This window comes from Pseudopipra pipra, chromosome 1 (assembly GCF_036250125.1).
Source record: "Pseudopipra pipra isolate bDixPip1 chromosome 1, bDixPip1.hap1, whole genome shotgun sequence".
NCBI lineage: Eukaryota > Metazoa > Chordata > Aves > Passeriformes > Pipridae > Pseudopipra > Pseudopipra pipra.
The window spans coordinates 129,110,054-129,125,714 of record NC_087549.1 but is presented as its reverse complement, the minus strand read 5'-3'; the positions used below and the strand labels follow the sequence as shown (position 1 = coordinate 129,125,714).

General features: G+C 37.3%; 1 long non-coding RNA gene across 1 annotated transcript; it reads left to right on the top strand.

Annotated features, from left to right (window-relative positions):
• The first annotated feature begins 671 nt into the window (after window positions 1–671).
• Window positions 672–15,266, top strand: LOC135420684 (uncharacterized). The gene is made up of 3 exons (XR_010433683.1): window positions 672–800; window positions 2,286–2,398; window positions 15,077–15,266. It is a non-coding gene; the product is annotated as an uncharacterized LOC135420684 (long non-coding RNA).
• Window positions 15,267–15,661: the final 395 nt, after the last annotated feature.

The window sequence follows — 15,661 nt, the reverse complement described above, 5'->3', positions numbered from 1 at the left end:
TGTGTTAAAATCCAGATGAAAAATATACTAATTGGATGGAAAGCAATCAATAGAATTTTATAGAATATAGGGCTGACATATGGTCTGAATAATTTTGCAATTTTCTGTGACTTCTTGAATATAAAAATTTCAAAATTATATTAAGATATTAGACAGCACTTTAGAAGTGTTTACTTTCGTAAAAGGGAGTCAGATGCCTGACAAGATTTTAAAGCGCATAATAGGGCTACTATACCTACTAGCAACTGCATTGAGAGTTGTGAAAACTGGCATAACAGGGTATTTTTTGTGCCTATATAATTGACAGATACATATCTTTTTCCATTTTCCTAGCATTAAGCTTTGCGCTTCACGTATATCAGCTTCTGCTCTGCTCCTACATATTTTACTTCTGTTCTCTTTCTCGGAACACTTCTTTGTTTGTTTTCCCTTTTCCTTCCCAGCTCTTTTTTATCTCCTCTTTTCTATGTGGAAAGAGAACATTTGTTGATGAGACAACATACAATAAATGCTTCACTTAGGCAGAGGTCAGCAAAATTGCCAGCAATATCCCTGGTCAAAAAAATAAACTGACACAATTCAGGCAGATTTGCAATTGACTCCATAACTTTGTCTTATCAAGATCCTATATAATGCAGCACTGAATTGCTAACTCATTTCTTGCAGAAGAATAAGGCAGTGGAAGATACAAAGTCATTGGAAGAGTACATAAATAGCTTGAAGAATTAACTTCTGAATCCAGCAAACCAATAAAGTAGAGAAAAAATATGACACCAATCTTCTAGCCTGATTTCAGTAAGGTGGTGTCATTAATACAATTCTGTTTACTAAGTTTAATTATTTTTCTTCTGAAGTTGGACTACTTCCAAATGCATACTTTAATTGTTATTCTCCTTGGAAAATGCAGTCCAAATCTTCCCTTTTGTTTAAATTCAAAGCCAAATAAATGTTTTTATATCCTTTTAAGACAGAATATTAATTGCAATTTTTAAAATAAAGATAACTAAATACATAGTTGTTATAAGTTTAGTAACAGTAGATTATCAAATATATTTACATACTTAGCAAGTCACTGGTTTAACAGACAGATTTCTTTCTTGGTGTTCTTTCAGGAGTCAAGGAGAAACAAACATTTGGGACCTATTTGTTGTCCTCCTTTTGAATTATAAATCAGCACTGGAAGTGGAAAGAATGCTGTAGTTCTTGCAGTGAAAGTCACTATTCAGATAAATTGAGAATAATTTGGTTTATTTTTAAAATACTGTCTAAAGTTTGGCATGGACATATTTATCCCAAATAAAGTGAAAATAAACCCAAGATCAAAAAATGTAAAATGATGCATGCAAACTATATTTAGAATAGTCCTAATGTAATTCTCAGTTGCTGGATTGATTTGATCTTCTTATTGTGGGGAGAAATTGGACTCTGAGATATTATCAACAGCTTCTAACTCCAATTTGATTATTGCTATAATCCTGACAGTGATTGATTCTGAGTAATTATTTCAGAAGCAGAATTAGATTAAAAAACAATATTCCAGATTATTGAAGACTCCAGCTCATCCTTGTAATTAGTTCCGTCTTAGGATGTATGATGCTATCATATTTGAATAATTCAGAGTGAGTTATTCACAAGCAGCCTATGCGACTACACTTTTATAGGAAAAACAGATAAACAAGAAAACATAATATTTCAAGAAACATTACATTGTAAATTAGCAACCTCATTGCAGTAAAGTTTACTTTGCCAATGTTTTCAGTTTACCACGTAGCTCCTAAAATATTACTGGGTACTAAGTGAAAGCCCGGTGCTACAATAATCAGTGATCATGCAGTCATAATGGTGATTTATGATTACTCATGGTGTCATTATCATCATAATTATAGGCTATGAATTAATTTTTCACAATTGGCATCTGAATAATTTTCAACTGTAGGCCTTTCCTTTGTGAGAAGAATTACTTGCAGATAACGACCATAAAGAATGAACTCATGAGAATGAGCCCAACCAAAAAAACACGTTTAAAGTTCTTGAGCAATATTCACTTACTGTTTTCATTAATTTTGTTTACAGTAATGATGGTTTGGACTAAATGAAGCTTCACTGTGCTAAATACTTTAAAGAATATGTAGAATGAATGGTAGCTGTCCAAAACACAAGAGTAACAGGATCTTATCAGAAAATAAAGAAAGAAATATGTCTTACATATTGTAATTAGTGGAAACTAATGTCTGCATTTTTTTTCTCCCTTCTTTTTTTCCTTTCTCTCACCTGATTAATTGAAGGAGTGGACTCAAAATATTCCATAATACAGAATCATTTTGAAGATCATGATTCCTGTGACTTCCTTGGAGCCCAAGGTGGAGCGATCCACCCTGGAGAAACCTCTTTTCATCAGGTACATTGGGATTTGAGAATAAGCATTTTTTTCTCCAGACCCATTCCGTTGGGCTGATGTGTCAGGGTTTTGACTAAGACACAAGAAAAAAAGTTATTTCAGGGCTGTTCCAGCTAGATCCAGAGAGGTATTGAGTCAGAAGGAAAGGAAGGCATTTAATTCTATGGTGAAAGAAACAGAGTCAATAAGTCACTGCATCATATATGGAAAACTCTTATGATTCCAAATATCCCAGGCTTTGATCCTGGGAAGATTTCAATCTTTCATCTTTTTTCCTCACCTAAAGCTCAAGTCATGTATTAAAGGAGAGTGATGTAGCAGAGGGTGGAATAGTTGTTGAGAAAAGTGTTGATTAATTTTGAGAAGCTGAACAAGGATAAATGAAATGAGAAAAAGGACATAGAACTAAAAAAAATTGATGGGAAACTGACTAAAACTTTTGACTTTTTAATTTCTTTTTGCAGCTGTTTTCATCTCTTAAAGTGCCAAAACCTTATAATACATGTTATTTTAAACTATTAAGTGTACATGCAGTAAATTAATCTTGAATATGGGATGGCATCAGAAATTAATTCTATTAATCTAATTCTATTAATTCTATTAATCAGAAATTAATACAGTGGCCTTGGTGGTAACAGAAATTAATATGATTAAGAACAACTGTGAATTTTAGTCTGTTACAAATCAACATAGCTCTGATGCCTAAGCATGGCACAAAATTTAAAAGTACAAAAAGATATGTCCTGTTTGAACAGTATAAGATTAATGAGCATTCCACATTGTGAATAGACACAGTCTAACAACAGTTCCTTATTTTGCACCATGTTCACAGTTCTTTCTATCACTGGGAAATAAACAACATAATACCAACACACAACAGATGATGAAAACCTCAATCTCTTACAAAGCATGTATGGAAATTAGCACTTCTCTTGTATCTTTGATTTTCCCAAAGGGATTATATATACTTTAGCCTTTAGTAAAGATGATGATCTATTCCTGTTTCTTGAAAATTCTTTGGAATAAAAATGCACTAATGTATTTAGGACAGGCTCATGGAAGCAGTAGATAAGGTTACTGGAAGAACTTTTTCATGAAACTCCAGATTAAAGTCTTCAGAACATGAGTAGATGTGCATTTGAACCTCCTCTTTAATTTTTTTTATGCACGAAAGTCCTCCTTTTTTTTTCTTCTAAATATAGTAACATATTTTGTTTTTTTACAGTACTTCAAAACAGGTAGAGTTCTTGATAATAAATGCACTGAATAGTATTCTAATGAAAAAAAGATTTCTGTGAGTTGTAGATTGAAAAACTACAACTTCTCTTAGCTTCTCTGACAATGTTGAAGGACAAAATCCAGTGGTCAGGTAGTATTTTTTTAATCAGCACTAAACTGATCACCCCTGAGGTTTATGAAGTTGTACTACTCCCTTCACCACCACATTACTTTTTTCTTTTTAATCAACAGTATTAACCATATTGGTAATTTTGATTAAGACTACTATATCAAGCACAATTTTTATATAAATAATATTGTTTAGACACAAGAGTAAAAGGGAGCAGTTTGGCTGCATATTTTCAGTAGAGAAATACTTTCCACATTCTAGGCTGCTTAAAATAATCTTATTCTTCTAGTGTATCACACTCTATATAGCTCTTACTTCTTGTTATTTAAGAGTATAGCAATTTAAACAACTCTTATTTCCTATATTTACTCTTTTCTTGTATTATTTCTAACAAGAAGGGGAAGCCTTATGAGAAGCTGCTGAGATCTCTTGGTTTTTTCATCCTGAAGAAGAGGAGACTGAGGGGAGACCTCATTGCAGTCTTCAACATTCTCACGAGGGAAAGTGAAGGGGCAAGTACTGAACTCTTCACTCTTGAGACCGGTGACAGGACTCAAGAAAAAATCATGAAGATGAGTTGAGGGAGGTTTAGGCTAGACATTAGGAAAAGGTTTTTCACCTAGAGCATGTCTGAGCACTGGAACAGGCTCTCCAAGGAAGTGTTCACACCACTGAGTCTGTCTGAGTTCAAGAAGCATTTGGACAATACTCTCAGGTACACGGTGTGATTCTTGGGATGTCCTATGCAGGGTTAAGCGTTGGACTCAATGATCCTTGTGAGTCCTTACCAAGTCAGGATATTCTATGCTTTATGATAAGAAGGTTTCTTTACATCACTAAGACAGAAAAAACAAATCCTCTGATAACAACCCTTCTACTGTCCTGAAACACTTTAAACTGCTTAACCTCCCACTCCTTTTCAAGTTTACTGTTCCCAGATAAAAATGCTAGCCTGTTCAAAATGTTTATTTTTTTTAGTGAACATCAAACTAAACACCTGTAGCTAGTCCCAAATTGCCTATTCTTTTATGTTGTTGAGTGTATAGAAACAAGAGAAAATTCTTTCAATATTAAACCAGTATATCTTGATTTCTCCAAAGGAAAAAAACATGATTTTCTTATATATATTACTTTTCCTCATCTCTTACTTATAACAACACATACACTTTGACTAGCAGTGTGACTAATAATATTGCCTAGATAGTAAGTGAATCTCTGTCACTCTGTAAAAGTTTTCTTATCTTTCTTAGCTTGTCTTCATTATAACTAAACCAAATTCACTCTCTTCCAAATGATTTCTTTTCTGCCAGTATTAAGGGAATGCCATTCAAATAAAAAGAAACAAAAAAAGGGAAAAACAAAGAAACTATAAAATATAAGTATTTAAATATGGTTAACATTTGTTTCCGTAATGTCATTTCAACAAATGTAGAGAAAATTTTCTGTGTTTTCAAAGCCAATCATATAAGAGGGACCTGAAGAAAAAAGAACCCTCCACATGCATCACAATTCTCTTCTTGCTGCAGCCATTTCTTACATGCTTAGGTGATACATCCATCCTCATTAGATACTGTTCTTTTTTACGGGCAGACTATCTTGAACAATCAACTACACTAGACCTTACACAGAATAAAAAATAACCTACCTTTGTTCCTTTAGACCCTTATACACAGTCACCTGTCCCTTCTTTCAATTAATATTGTCTTTTCTAAAATCACTGGACACTTTATATTTAATTTCCTGTGCGTTCATATACACCAGAATACGTTAAATTACTTTCTTTTGGCGTAAAATAGTTCAGTTACAATACGTATACAGAGAGTAAGATATCTCCTTTATCTACTTGTCCAATCAAACATTTTTCACATGAGTACCCTAAAATGTAAATATTCTGTACAAAAAATTAGTATAATATTAATATTATAACATCACTGTGAGAAAGTAGACATCTTTCTAGAACAGATATTAACTATTTGTAAATAAAAGTTTCTAAAATTATTTTCTGTATTAATACATATATGTGAAATTTAGCAGCCAAGTTCAGGAACAAAGGTCAAGAAGCTGAAAACTTCAATGAACACCTGATAATCACTTATGATGAATCACAAAGGTGAAATTGAACTATAACACCTACATCTACTGAAAAAAAACCAGTTGTCAGGAAATCACTCAAGTACATGTGTAGATATTAACCCCTTAGCATTACATATGCTTAGGTATTTAGCTTTAATTAAGGATTCATTTTAATGTATTTAAGGTAATTTATTTGCAGTCTCATCACAATTATTATAATTCATCATACTTTCATACCTGGATATTTGACATGACTAAACAGAACAACCAGTAAACAAATGAACAAATCAACATCTGAATAAGATGAATTTCAAGAAAATATGTACAACTCTTTCTCGTGTACATTTGGAATTACTTTTTATTTCCAAACCCAGAGCTGCTTGAAATGTCTTTCAGTTATTTTTCTGCCACTTATGATTTTTCTAAAACTTAGCCTAATTCTTCTACACCTGTTTTTTTCTTTGTATGAGAGCTCTTATTACTGGTGATATTTTGTGGAAGTGTCTTTCTTCTGCTTTTTGCATTTTGGGTATTGGAGTAGAAAATGGCTTTCAGTTTTGATCTCTACTCTGTCTCATCAATTGTAGACCCAGTCTTCCATAGGTTTCTAGTACATTTTATGTCATTCCTGGTTTCTAATTCTAATCTGTGGTAATAGAGTCTGTATTTTGTTAGAGCAAATAATCTGCATATAAAGTTAAGATTGCAATAGAAAATTTGTCTGAAGTTTCTCTTCACTCTCAAAATCCAGGCTTTTATTGAAGAAAAAAATGTATAGGAAAAAGATTGTGTTTCTGTCTACATATAGTTGCATATCTTATATCAAATTAATCATTTGGCATACACATGAATTTTAAATATGCAAGGTTTCACCTAGAGTCTTTCCTTCAACCTGCTTTAATGTCTAATTAGAATTCACGTCAGGAAAGATGTACAATTTGTCCTTTTTGAGGATGCTCATTTAGCATAAGTACAAGACTATCTCAAGTCACTGTAAATATCCATTTTTATTCAGCAAAGTGTTTTTTGCATATTGCTACTAGTATACTGCTCCTGAAGAATACAGTGCAGAGATACCTCTAGTGAGCCATTTTTAAGTTAATTAGCATGGCACTGGGAGCTGTCTAGGCATGGTAGCAGGGAACACCACAGAGGCTAAATTGTCCTTCTTCTGAGGCAGTTTTTCAGTAGATTAGATTTCACTTTAACTGAACTTCGTGCTATTGTAGCTACTTTGCTCCTGCATGTCTGAGTAAACCTGTGACAATCTAGTTCGGATTTCTGTAGTTTTTAATGTAGAGATGCTGAAAATGCCACTGACTAGCCCTTATTGATAGGACAAAATTTTTGTAGTCCCACACAAGTTTTATTCTGAAAATTTGAATAAAAAAATTAAACAAAAGGAAATGCCAGCACCAAGTTATTATTAAACATCCTATAATTTGCATCTGTCCTGGTGAAGACTCTGATGTTGCTTCACCTCAAACTTCTGTGGACTAAATGATATCTGATAATTTGAAAGGAACAGATTCTACTAGTAAATGAGAAATTAAGAATTGCCCCTGTACAGGTAAATTTTCTTTTGATCTAAGTCTCCCACAAGACAGTGTTCTGCTCTACTTTGTCTTCATCCAAACCGTGCCACAGATGTGAAGAAGGAAAGAAGTGTGGAAAGAAAACATAAGGTAATGAATTTGTGCCGTTCTGTGTTTCTTATTCTGCTAACACAGTGGAATCTAATTCTTTGGTTACTTGATCACTAGTTTGTAGTAATATAAGTCATGTTTACTCAACTCATCATAGCTAGGCTTTGCAAATGAAGATTTGGGAGGGGCTCTATCCACATTTATTACAAGCACGCTGGTGACTAATAAGGCCAATACGAGATAGACACATCTGATTGCAAAAGGCACAGCAGAAAGACTCCTTAGGTGGTATATTCTGCAAGGCACGATTCTTTCTGCATTGTCTTTTCTCCTCAAGGGTGATCCTGAGTGCGTTCTCAAAGGAAGCAGCAGCGTTATAGATGGTGTGTCTCTAGGCCTCCCCATTGAAGGCCAGAGTAGACCAGTTATGTTGATCAATATGGCCAAGGCTGAGATGTTGTTTCAGGGAGTCTTTGTATCTTCTCTTTAGGGCTCTTCTCTTGCTGCAGCCGGTGGCAAGTTCACCATAAAGCAAGATCTTAGGGAGGCGGTGGTCCTTCATCCTGGAGACGTGCCCTGCCCAACGCAGCTGTGTTCTTAGTAAAATGGCCTCAATACTTGTGACTGCTGCTTGTTCTAGAACAGCTGTATTGGTCACATAATCTGACCAGTGAATGTTTAGGATTGTACAGAGGCAGCGTTGATGGAAACGTTCTAAGAGTCACAGGTGGTAGCAGTAGATGACCCATGATTCAGATCCATATAAGAGAGCAGACAGCACTATGGCTCTGTAAACATTGATCTTTGTACTTTTCTTCAATTGTTTTTTACGCCATACTCTTTTATGGAGTTTTCGAAAAGCTCTATATGCCTTTGCTAACCTGTTGTCTATCTCTCCGTCAATCTTACCATCCAAGGAGATGAGGCTACCTAGGTAATTAAACTGCTGGACTGATTTGAGCTCTGGTGATATGGGGATGATGGAAGACTTCCTGAGGTGCAGGTTGATAGAGAACTTCTGTCTTCTTTAAGCTGACTTCCAGCCCAAAGAGCTCAGCAGCATCTGCAAAGCAGGATGTTAAACACTGCAGAGTTGCTTCTGTGTGGGCAACAAGGGCGGTGTCATCAGCATAAAGCAACTCCCAGACAAGATGATTTAAGTTCTTGGTGTGGGCCTTCAGTCGCCTTAGGTTGAATAGGCTTCCATCAGTACGGTATAGAATGTAGATACCGTCCTGATCATTGAGGTCTGCCATGGCCCTTTGGAGCATCATGCTGAAAAAGATTGTGAATAGAGTTGGTGGAAGAATGTTAACTCAACTACTCAACTACTAAAACCAGAATCAGTTTTACCCCAACAGAAGTCAGCAGCTCTCCTTTTCTCCCAAGCCTTTACTTGAAGAATGCATGGAAACCAGTGAAAAGCTGAGACTGGTTTGCCAGTAATAAGAATGATTTGTTGCATATCAACAAGGACTTCTATCCTGAGGAAAGTGTGGTCTCCTGTTCCTAGTCATACTGAATACTTAGGTTTTCATATGAAATTAAATAACATAAATTAAATCTATTTTATGTGATCTGTTACAACAAATGTGGGTAGGGCTAAGGAATGTGAAAATTCCTAATGTATTGCTGCTCTTCTGTAAGTAATGATGCTGGACATGTTTCAAACTTTAATGTTTTCTCTTGGGCTTAATAAACTCATAAAAATATCCACTAAATTAATTTGTTTTCTAACTTCTTTTAATGATCTTGGACTTGAATGTATACACTCTGATCTTAGAGGGCCAGCATTTTGCAAGTTTCAAACCTTTCAATAATCATTAACTCTGTTATCAAGATACTTTCTAATTTCTTCTCTTTTGTCCTGGTAAATCTAATTTCTGATGTAGGTAAACATTCATTGATTTCATTTGTACAGGCTGTGCTTAAGTAATTGGTTAACATCCTTTCTATTTTCTTATCCCGTGTCTGTCTAATGCCATGCTAAGCACTCCTCTGAAGGTGACTTTTTCGCCGTTACCAATTCACAAAATGGACTGGATATTCTTAGTCATTTATGTGAGAAAGCCTTCACAGAATCATCTTTTGTTATATGTCTTTTATGGGAGATCTCTTAATTCTTATAGGTAACTTTCTGTTCCTATGCAATTGCCTGAAATTGCCCCACTGAAAAACTCAGGTATAACAATGTGTTTTTCAAGTCAAGAAAAGCTTTAATTCAAATTATGGTCAGAAATATTTCAGAAACTATCCTGGGAATAGATTATGAAGAAAACCTTATGGCCTCCTACATGATTCCTGGATTTTGTGTTAAAATTGTCCAGCACCTTACATTTGTTTATAACTTCTTTATTTGATTGCTCTGCAGAAATAAATATGAAAATATATAATTGAGTAGCCCTGCTGCATTTATTTTATAGCAACAAATCAACTTGACTCTGTGATTACATTCTCAATTTTTCACATTTCAGAGATAATCTTAGCCTCAACATTGGGAAGGCCAGAGCTGACTCCAGGCTCTAACAGACAGTTCCTGTTATGCAAAAACTAGGGTATTTGAGAACAAAGAGAAGTGGCAGAGAATGTATCTTTATGATATAATAACATTCCAGTGAGATTAGTGTGAAACAATGCAGTTAAAATTAATATCACTGGTATTTATATCATCACCTCCAGGTTACAGTGTTAACTCCTTATGGAAGTTAATGGGACATTTCATATGTTCTCAGTCTGGTTTTGCTATTCTACTTGGTAAGTTTTTACACTCTATTCTTGTTTAAAGAGACACCTTTCCCTCTTAAAGAATTAAAAAAATTTTAAACAGAAATAAACCCAAAGAAGATGATCCAGAGTTAGTTTGGTTTATGATGTCATAATTCTGGATTAGCTTTGTTATGAACTTTTTGGTGCTCACAAGATGAAAAGTCTACTTTTCCTTTACAATTTCTGTTTACTTTTTACCATATAACAGAAGTTATTTTGATATTTCCTTTATAAGTATTTTTGACCGGTTTTATTAGTGGATGTTTCCTTTTATCACAGAAATTGCCATTGTAATGAACTCTAACATGTCTTTGCTACATTCTCACTAGAAACTCTAATAAATCACTGAGGTTTTTGATAGGCGTCTTGTGAAATAAGATGAAACAGTAGGGAGCGGAGACTGTGTTGTCCTTCCATGGATTTCTGTGTTTTACATATCAGTAAACTCAGTATCCAGAAAACGACTTTCAGAAATATCGGTTTTCCATTCTGTCTTGTTACATACGTTTGCCTGAAACAATTACTCACATATTTCTTAAGGATTCTTTTAATGTGTGTGGTAGGTGACAAGATTTCACATCATAATGTGCAAAGAGAAGTAGGATCACAGGCTGAGACTGATGTGAGGCAGATGAAAAGAACAGCACTGAAGAAAGACAGCTGCCATTGGTGTCTGAGTGCCTACAGAATGAGAACGTGAAACCTGCTAAAGGAAGTATTGAGAAGTCTGGGCAGTTTGAAGTAGAGATGGTTTGGGCTTCTAGGGAACCTGCCTTCTGATTTGTAGTCACTGAGTGACAGAAAGCTATGGTTCGAATTGCTACCAAGATCCTTGTCCTGATATTGAGGTCTTTGCAGGTCTTTCTGAGTGCATACTGTGAGTACAGTGGAAAATCTGTACAACACTGGGAGACTATTTTAACTCTGGGGGAGCCAGAGACCATGGGCCATTCAGTGGCCCAGGCTTTTTGTTTTGAAGACAATAAAGCAGAATCAGTTCCTCTGATTCTGTATTGTCGCAAGTCATTCTGGTATTGTCTCAATTCATACACTGCTATTACTGAAGCAACTATCTGTCTTTGGTGAAGCCATTCATCCTGGGAATAACCCTATAAAGCACTATAGTATATATTTATGTGAACTACAGTATCACAGAATCACAGAACATGCTGAGTGAGAAGAGACCCACAAAGACCATCGAGCCCTGCACAGGATCATCTCCAAGAGTCACACCATGTGCCTTAGAGTGTTGTCCAAACACTCCTTAACTCTGGCAGGTTTGGTGCTGTGACCACCTCCTTGGGGAGCCTGTTCCAGTGCCCAAATACCCTCAGGGGAAAGAACCTTTTTCTAATACCCAATGTAAACCTCCCCTGACACAACTTCAGGCCATTCCCTTGGGTTCTGTTTCTGGTCCACAATCTTAAACATCCACTGGTCAGATTATGTGACCAATACAGCTGTTCTAGAACAAGCAGCAGTCACAAGTATTGAGGCCATTTTACTAAGAACACAGCTGCGTTGGGCAGGGCACATCTCAAGGATGAAGGACCACCGCCTCCCTAAGATCTTGCTTTATGGTGAACTGGCCACCGGCTGCAGCAAGAGAAGAGCCCTAAAGAGAAGATACAAGACTCCCTGAAACAACATCTCAGCCTTGGCCATATTGATCAACATAACTGGTCTACTCTGGCCTCCAATGGGGAGGCCTGGAGACACACCATCTATAACGCTGCTGATGCTTTTGAGAACGCATGCAGGATCACCCTTGAGGAGAAAAGACAATGCAGAAAGAATCGTGCCTTGCAGAATATACCACCTAAGGAGTCTTTCTGCTGTGCCTTCTGCAGCCGGATGTGTCTATCTCGTATTGGCCTTTTCAGTCATCAACGCACTTGCAACAAGTGTGGGTAGAGCCCTTCCCAAATCTTCATTCATGAAGCCCAGCCATGATGATGATGTTTCTGGTCCCCACAGAGAAGAGATCAGTGCCTGCCCCTCCTCTTTCCCTCAGGAGGAAGTTGTAATGGCAATGAGGTCTCCCCTCAGTCTCCTCTTCTCCAGGCTGAACAGACCAAGTGACCTCAGCTGCTCCTCATAACGGCTTCTTCTCAAGGCCCTTCACCATCTTCATCGCCCTTCTTTGGACACTCTCCAACAGCTTAATGTCTTTGTTACATTGTGGTGCCCAAAACTGCACACAATATTCAAGGTGAAGCTGCCCCAGTGCAGAGCAGAGCAGGACAATCCCCTCCCTCGATCAGCTCGTGATGCTTTGTCTGATGCCCCCCAGGACATGGTTGGCTCTCCTGGCTGCCAGGGCACTGCTGACTCATATTCAACTTGCCATTGACCAGGACCCCCAGGACCCTTTCCCCCAGGCACTGCTTTCCAGCATCTCATTCCCCAGTCTGTCTCTACGTCTGGGGTTGCCCCATCCCAGGTGCAGAATCTGGCACTTTGCCTTGTTGAATTTCATATGTTTGATAATTGCTTAGTCCTCTAATTTGTCAAGGTCTCTCTACAGGGCCTCCTTGCCTTTGAGGAAATCAACAGCTCTTCCCAGTTTCATGTCATCTTCAAACTTGCTTAGTACCCCCTCCAGTCCTGCATCCAAGTCATTTATGAAGATGTTGAAGAGCACAGGGCCCAAGATGGAGCCCAGTGAAACCCCACTACTGACAGGTCACCGGTCTAACGTTACCCCATTTGCTATTACCCTCTGTGCTCAACCTGTGAGCCAATTGCTCACCCACCACATGATGTGTTTATCCATCTGTGTGCTGGACATTTTCTCCAGAAGGATCCTGTGAGAGACAGTATCGAAAGCTTTACTTTCGATATTTTGATTATTGAAATCCAAAGAGTTACATCAACTGGCTTCCCTTGATCAACTATTTGGGTTACAGGACATCAGGTTTCATAAACAGAACTTCCTCTCATGAAGCTGTGCTGGCTGTGACCAACGACTGCGTTGTCTTTCAGGCATTTTTCAATACCTCCCAGAATAATCTTCTGCATAACTTTACCAGGCACAGAAGTGAGACTAACAGGCTTGCAGTTTCCACAGTCCTCCTTCTTCCCCATTTGAAAACTGGGACGTTTGCCAGCTTCCAGTCAGCTGGGACTCTCCGGATTCCCAAGACCACTCAAAAATCATCAAGAGAGGTTCTGTGATGTCATCAGCTAGATCTTTGAGGATTCTGGGATGAATCCCACCAGACCTCATAGATTTGTAAGGATCCAGCTTGAGCAGCATATCCCCCACAGTTTCAGGGTTGACTTGGAGTTGATCATTCTGGCAGTCATGGTCCTCCAGCTCAGGGCAGTGAGACTCCCCTAGTCTATCATCAGTGTTGGAGAGAGAGGCAAAGAAAGTGTTAAACACCTCTGTCTTGTCTGTCCTTGATTGTGAGGTGACCATCCTCATCCTCTAATGGCCCAATGATATTTCTATGCTGCCTATTGCCATTAATGTATTTGAAAAACTCTTTTTATTGTCCCCCGTGTTTCTGGCCAGTTTCCACTCAAGTTGAGCTTCGATCACACAAATTTTCTGACATCTCTATTCATCCCATGTCACTTGACTGCTTCCACTGGGCATACACTTCCTTTTTTGCCTTATTTCCACGAGAAGATTCCTGTTCATCCAAGCCAACCTTCTGCCTCTCCCGCTCGACTTCCAGCATTTGGGAACTATTGCTCCTGTGCCCTTAGGAGGTATGTTTAAAACGTGCTGGCACTGATGGACCCCAGGACCTGCTAAACAATTTTAACATTTTTGTTAAAAAACTGTTTTTGCAGGTGCTGGAGTCCATCAGTGATGATACTTCCTCTTGTAGGTGCCCTGGGATTTTTTTGGGGTCAAGGTAGGGGAAAAAGGTCTAAGTAGTTATTACAGGTGCACTGCTACCAGCACTTTACTGTTAGTTAGAATTGCATGAGCTAAGCCTGCTATGAATTCTTGATGTTTTGGGGAATTATTGTAGATTTTCATCTCTCCTGCCATGAGGGCCAGTGATAAAAGCCAAATAAGAGATGGCATAAAAGCTTTCCATGGAACAGTTAAAAACATAAAGCAAGAACATTTTAGAAGCTCTTAGGTACTACAGTTTTACCTTCAGGATACTCATAAGAAATGAAAAATGTTCTGTTTTGCTTTGTTCTCTGGTAGTGAAATGTTTGATGTGTGCTATCGTGTTTTGAGTGGATAGTGAAGCCATTTCTTGAGCAGGAATTACCTCCAGTTTGTTGTTGGCATTGCAGTTAAGCCCAAGTGGAATTGAATTTTCAGTAAAATTGGCTGGGTTTTTGTAGGGTTTTTTTTTGGTTGTGTTTTTTTGTTGTTGGTGTTGTTTGTTTAGTTTTTTGTGGGGTTTTGTGATTTTTCTGGACTGTTAAAAGTTTTTGCTTCAAACAATATGCTCTGGCTACTGTTGGGTACTTATAGCTAAGATATGTAAACAGAATGGACCAAGGTCATCCCTGGTGTAATTTACTGGAATTCAGCACTGTCACACCGGGAGTGAATTTGGCTCAATGTTTTGGCATTAGCAGTAAAGGTCATTCCTGCAGTTTGCCCTCGCTATAGAAAGTGTGATCAAAAAGTTTTCCATTTTATTTCCCTTTTGATGGTCACATTAAATCTTATTACACTATTGGTGCTTACCTCACTGAGTGTCTGTGGGTTTTCTTTATAGGCAAAGCTTTCATCCCTGGACATCCATAAATAACTCTATTCACCACACTTTTTCCCACAGCATTTGAGTTATGCTTCTGAGCCGAGCCAAGTGTTAGCTTGCATGTTCTGCAGATGGATTTCTGATTCATTTTTGTCCATTTCAGAGAGGTGTTCTACCCCTGGATCTTCCATTCCAATCAGATCCACCTGCATGTTCTCTCCAGCACCATACCTTTGAGAGGGCACTTGTCTAACTTTTCTGATTAAAGTGGATGCACTACTGTAGATACAGAGCCCTTGAAAGCAGAGGCTGCTGCTGCAAATTCACTTTTTAAATTTGTTTCCGAAAAAGATGCCACAATAAAAAGAGAAAAAGTGCTAACTGCATACTTTTTCAATAAAAGGGTTAGTATTTATGTACTTGGGGAAGTTATGACTCAGTTTTATATTATTCAGGATTTCATTTGTGTAAGTTACTTTCTGATTAGTTATTGATTATAATCAGAACCCTTGGAGCTAAATGTGCAATATAGCTAATAACCAGGTCTTCTGCAGATGACGAGGATTCTTAAATATAATTTTGATGCACTTTACAATTTCTATTTATTGAACATTGTCACAAATGGCAAATTGCAGCAAGCCATTGAAACTATGGCAGCAGCAGAAGGTTTGCAGTATTTCTGTAAGCAGGGGAATGCCAGAATCTTAAAAAAGGTCTTTTTTCTCAGTCTCTAAAGTTAAAACAATAA